Genomic DNA, 6,551 nt, shown 5'->3' with positions numbered 1-6,551 from the left:
TGTCTTAACCAACCTTTCTAAGCCTCAGTGTCATCATCTGTAAAATGGGGATGATACTAGAATCTCCTAGGGTTGTGAGGAGTAAACAAGATCGTTTGTGCAAAATGCTTGGCTCAGTGCACATAGTAGGCCTGCAATCAATGACAGCCATTGTTACAGTGGATCCCAGACTGGCATGAATCTCCTCAGGAGCAGCTCATAGCTCAGGTTGTTAACTTGACTTTCTGTCCCTTCCCCAACCCCCAGCCTCTAGCTTAGGGCCTGGCACAAAGTGGCAGTCAATGAATGTTTGTTGAGTGAAGAAATGAGAACTTGAAGAGAAATGAAGGCCTTCAGCTCCTTCACTCATTCAGCATTCACTGGGTGTATAACCCTGTGCCCTGTGTGTGCCAGATGGCAAGAACCAAATAAGAATTAGACAACATTTCTGCCCTCAAGTTGCTTAAAGCCTGGGCCAGAGGTCCAAATGCATCAGCCCCTAAGAGATTTCACTTAAGGATCCAAAGTGCCTGCTGACTGAGATCTAGAAACTCCCTTCCCATTCCCCCCATTCCTCCTGGCAACAGCAGCTGGAGCTGAGTTCTCTTTCCCAACTACCTAATTTTTGTGTGTCCTGGAAGCCTTAGAGTTGCAACCCCGGTCTGGAGGAAGAGGAAGGTGGGTAATTAGGGCAGTAAGTGAGATCCTGCAGCTCCAGGAAGGACATGAGCACCAAGGGGAGGAGCATCTTACCCAGCCTGGGCAGAGAAGGGAGCAAAGAGGAGGGCGGGAAAGAGCAGAGACAGGCTCTGTTTCCACACTGGACACACACAGTCATAATGGGTAGGTCAGTCCCTTTCCCTGGACTTTAGTTACCCCCAGAGGCGCATGAAAAGGTTTTAGTAGATCAACAGACTTTAAGCATTTTTTAAAGTATTGAGCCATCTCCCTACCACTACCACAAATGAAAGCAGACCCAGACAGAAGTAGAGTTACCTGGGGGCAGGTGAGACTGGCAGCAGAGCCAATCACACCTCCACTCCCCACATGTGTTCCCCTCGTGGAGCCCCAGGCCACCTCCCCGAGCTGCAGAGATCTGGGGAAACCCTTTGGAAAAGATGGTTCTGCCACTTGGCATTCTGAAACCACATTCCATCAGTCCCAACTGAGGCTCAAATCCAGACCCTGAAAACCTACAAGCACCCAGGCCCAAGCAGGTAACATGAGTGAGTGATGACCCCAGCCAGATAGACTCAGAGAAGCACCTTCAGTTGTATTCTTTCAACCTAGACACATTTGGTTTACATATTTATCTGACTATTCTTTATTTCCACCAAGAAATATGCACTCTCCTTTTTGTCTTGAAATAGTTGGCTTTCTTGGTCTATCTTTCAGTTTTCTGCTTTTGATAGAGATGTGGACATCAAGAAATGGTTCGCTTTCCTCTTTGCTTTGTAGAAGAAAAATGGTGGTGCAAGGATGATGACAGACAGCAGCTGCCAGCAGCCTTAGGACAGGGAGGCAACAGGGAGTGGTGGGGACTGTGGTGAACTGGAACATGTAGGCTTCGTCTAACGGGCAGCTACCACCCAGCACAGAAAGACACTATCAGTGTTGTCATGTCTGCTATTTCCAGGAAAGCAGAAGTCCAGACTTGTTATGAGAAATCTCCTGATTTTTAAGTAGTGATTAGTGTAACAGTCAGTTTGGGTTGCTATAACAGCTAGGTGATTTAAATGAACAAAAGAAACTGATTTTCTCTCCATTCTAGAGGTGAGAAGTCCAAGATCAAAGTGCCAGCACAGCAGGGTTGGTTTCTGGTGAGGCCTCTTTGTTTTGACTTGCAGACGGCCACCTTCTCACTATGTCCTCATATGGTGGTGGGTTGAAGGGGAGAGAGACAGAGAGAGCTTGAGAGTGCAAGTTTTCTGGTGTCTCTTCTTATAAGGGCACTAATCCCATCATGAGGACCCCACTCTCATAACTCATCTAAATCTAATTACCTCCCTAAACCCCCTCTCCAAATACCATCACATTTCTGGTTGGGCCTTCCACATAGGAATTCAGGGGGACACAATTAAGTCCATAGCAATGATTATTTCCAACTTTTTTCCTAAACAAAACACTGTTTTGTTCTAGCAAAACATATCTATAGGTCCAGATTCATTGCAGGGGCTACCAGTTTGAGACCTAGTAAGTCTGGTCTGTGAGGCCAGTTCTCATGTAGACTATCTATCTTCCTACCCCCAAACTGACAGAAATAAGTTTGAGCTGACAACTAGGAAAAGAGGTGAGTAGGGGTATCCTTCTTGGAAGCCTCCCACAAGCTCACTCTTGCTCTTTAGAGAAAATAGATGCGATGGATGAACAGAAACAAGAAAGCAGCTTGAGATTGGATGGACTTCAGAAACATGAAAAATGATGTCCTCGGAAAAGATGACATGCAATCAGTTTGAATAGGTTGAGAAGGGTTTAAACCAACACGCTGGAGCTTTATACCAGAAAACAAGAACTACCAATTTCTCCCTCCACACAACAGTTTCAGGATCTGTCTGAAACAAATCCAGTGGTGTTGCCAGCACCCTGCTTAATCGTTCAATGGCTCCCCATTGCCCTCGGGGTGAAGTCCAAATGCAAATACTTTAACTTGATTTTAAGGCATTGCGGAAGTCGGCCCCTTATCCAGGTCCTCCCACACATGCCCCAGGTCCCAATACAGTCCCTTTTCCTTCTCTCTCTTAAGGGGCTTTTTACCCATTGTTCTCTCTATCTGTAACACTCTTCTTCTTCCCTTCTCTTCCTACTTGTCTCTCTCCATAGAACTCAATGCAAATGTCGCTTCCCCCAGGAAGCCTTCCCTGATTACACACCAGGTTGCATTTAGGATCCTATTCTCTGCACTCTCACTGTACCACCTTCTTATCTCTACCTTTGTCCAAGTCACCCTGGATTGTAATTATCCATGTCCTTCACCATTTTCTCCACTAGAGGAGACAATATCCCCAGTACTCAGCACAGAGCAGACATGCAAGGAATGTGTGCTGAAGTCAGGAAGGAAGGAGGAGGTCTGAAAAATGGAATAAACCACGATTCTACACTCTGGGGTATAGTTCTCCCTGGGAACCTAGGACTCAGTGGCTGCTCAAGGTCCCTTCCATCATTCGGACCTCAAAGAGTCACAGTCAGTGACACTCAGAGGCAGGATTCCAACTCAGAGAGAGACTGAGTATCAATGGCCACACAGCCACATGCAGGCAAAATGGTGATGAGAATTCAAATCAAAGCTCTGCTGTGTTGCCAGCTCTTCCTACTCCCCAGATCTCCCCTTCCCCATGGAGGAGTCAGGGAAACGTCGAGGTGACGGCATGGTGGCTGTGATGGGGAGGACAGGCACAGAAGGTATTTTCTCCTCCAGGTCTTCGTGGGCATTGGCCCCATGAATTATTCATCAGGAAATCAGCTTGAGGTAGTGTCTTAGTCTTAATTTTCAATTCCCCTAATGCTGGCCGATTCTCTGCTAAAAACTTCTCAATTATTAATGTTTCTAAAACAATATTTGTTTTCTCTGCTTCTAGCAACAAGCAGAGGCCTCATAGCTAGTGATCCCACTCTGAAATTCCCAGAGAGAGGTTCAACTTGCTGAGGAGGTGTTTCAAAGGGGTCAGGGGTCTGTTCGGCTGCAGCAGCCAGACTGAGAACATCAGGTCCACACGGAGACAGGTACAGGTGTCCCCAGATCAGGAACCCCCAGGGCAGAAGAAACTATAATAATAGCAAAAGCAACTGCCACATATACGTGCCATGCATGCAGTTTATTTTTACTTATTTCTTTAAAAACTTTGTGGGTAAGACATATATTCCCATTTTACAGATGAGAAAAGTGAGACTCAGCAAGGCGAGATCTTAGATCGTGGTTCCACAGCTCATAGAGAAACCACCTTTGCAAAAATTGTATTAGTGAGAAAATTATGGCCATGGGGGAGATCTGATGTTGTCAACCCCCTCATGCCTTTAGCCTTCAAGAGGCCAGACATTTAGTTTATAGTTTAAATGATAACAGCCATTCCCCAGAACTCGACCGTCTTTATAAAGCTAATGAGAGACCACCAGGCTAGGAGGATAGAGAAACGTGAATTCTGTTATGGTGTAGACATGAACAACTGCCAGCCATTATTCTGGACATCACAAGATACACAACTTCCCCAATTATTCCTGCAGAAAACGTCACTATCACAGAACCTATAATTGGCCTTTTGAGATATCTTTTTTTTTTTTTTTTTGAGACAGATTTTAGCTCTTGTTGCCCAGGCCGGAGTGCAGTGCCGTGATCTCAGCTCACAGTAACCTCCACCTCCCAGGTTCAAACGATTCTCCTGCCTCAGCCTCCCAAGCAGCTGGGATTACAGGCATGTGCCACCACGCCAGGCTAATTTTGTATTTTTAGTAGAGACGGGGTTTCTCCATGTTGGTCAGGCTGGTCTCGAACTCCCAACCTCAGGTGATCGGCCCGCCTTGGTATGCTGCGACTCCCTATGATTTCATCTCCGTCCCAGCCAATGGGCAGTGGGCACCCATTGCATAGCCACCCCCACTTCTTCCCTCAAACTACCTCTGAAAAACTCCTAAACAAGGAACCTTCTAGGAGGTTGGTTCGAGTGATAACTGTCTCCCACGTGGTGTTGCTGGCCTCACGTTAATTACACTCTTTCTTTACTGCAATGCTGTGAATTGATTTTGTTTGTGCAGAGGGCAGGAAGAACCCGTTGGGTGGTTACAATAGGTGAGAACAAGGCTTAGACTCAGTTCCATTAATATATGACTCCAGGGCCAGTACATTCTCCACCTTGACCCAGTGGTGTTGCCTGAAATTTTAGTTGCATCATGAGAGAGGTAATGTAGATACAAGAAATAACTTTCTGGAAATGTATTATTCTCAAAGAGCATTTGGAGCAAGGCATTGACTGAGGGGAGATATGAGTGAGACAAAATTCTGGGGGTGAGGGCGGTGGACCTCAGAGAAGCCTAGAGCCCCTGGGAGTGACTATTCTCCTTTATTATGGGGGGAAGGGGTAGAAGACAATCCCCTTAAGCAGTGACAAAACACTTCTTTGTGCCGCCTCTAACACCCAGCCCCAATCATGGACAGATGGCACCGTAGTGGTGCTAGAGTCTGGCAGAATAAAAGGACGCAGGCTTCTGAGTCAGACCATCCTGGTGTGTCCGGAATTGGTGGGTTCTTGGTCTCACTGACTTCAAGAATGAAGCCGCGGACCCTCGAGGTGAGTGTTACAGTTCTAAAGGCAGCATGTCCGGAGTTTGTTCCTTCTGATGTTTGGATGTTTTCGGAGTTTCTTCCTTCTGGTGGGTTCGTGGTCTCGCTGGCTCAGGAGTGAAGCTGCAGACCTTCGCAGTGAGTGTTACAGCTCTTAAGGCGGCGCGTCTGGAGTTGTTCGTTCCTCCCAGTGGGCTCTTGGTCTCGCTGGCTTCAGGAGTGAAGCTGCAGACCTTCACGGTGAGTGTTACAGCTCATAAAAGCAGTGTGGACCCAAAGAGTGAGCAGTAGCAAGACTTATTGCAAAGAGCGAAAGAACAAAGCTTCCACCGTGTGGAAGGGGACCCGAGCGGGTTGCCAGTGCTGGCTCGGGCAGCCTGCTTTTATTCTCTTATCTGGCCCCACCCACATCCTGCTGATTGGTGGAGCCGAGTGGTCTGTTCTGACAGGGTGCTGATTGGTGCATTTACCATCCCTGAGCTAGACATAAAAGTTCTCCACGTCCCCATCAGATCAGTTAGATACGGAGTATCGGAGTATCGACACAAAGGTTCTCCAAGGCCCCACCAGAGCAGCTAGATACAGAGTGTCGATTGGTGCATTCACAGACCCTGAGCTAGACACAGCGTGCTGATTAGTGTGTCTGCAAACTTTAAGCTAGATACAGAGTGCCGATTGGTGTATTTACAATCCTTGAGCTAGACCTAAAGGTTCTCCAAGGCCCCACCAGGGCAGCTAGATATAGAGTGTCGATTGGTGCCTTCACAGACCCTGAGCTAGACACAGGGTGCCGACTGGTGTATTTACAATCCCTGAGCTAGACATAAAGGTTCTCCACATCTCCACCCGACTCAGGAGCCCAGCTGGCTTCACCCAGTGGATCCTGCACCGGGGCTGCAGGTGGAGCTGCCTGCCAGTCCTGTGCCATGCGCTTGCACTCCTCAGCCCTTGGGTGGTCAATGGGACTGGGCGCCGTGGAGCAGGGGGTGACGCTCGTCGGGGAGGCTCGGGCCACGCAGGAGCCCATGGAGGGGGTGGGAGGCTGAGACATGGCAGGCTGCAGGTCCCGAGCCCTGCCCCGCGGGAAGGCAGCTAAGGTCCGTTGAGAAATCGAGTGCAGTGCCAGTCGGCACTGCTGGGGGATCCAGTAAACCCTCCGCAGCCGCTGGCCTGGGTGCTAAGCCCCTCACTGCCCAGGGCCGGCAGGGCCGGCCGGCTGCTCCGAGTTGGGGGGGCCCGCCAAGCCCACGCCCACCCGGAACTCCAGCCGGCCTGCAAGTGCCAGGCGCAGCCCTGGTTC

The sequence above is a fragment of the Nomascus leucogenys genome, chromosome 2, assembly GCF_006542625.1.
Source record: "Nomascus leucogenys isolate Asia chromosome 2, Asia_NLE_v1, whole genome shotgun sequence".
NCBI classification, from domain to species: Eukaryota; Metazoa; Chordata; class Mammalia; order Primates; family Hylobatidae; genus Nomascus; species Nomascus leucogenys.
Note: the sequence above shows the minus strand (reverse complement) of the source record.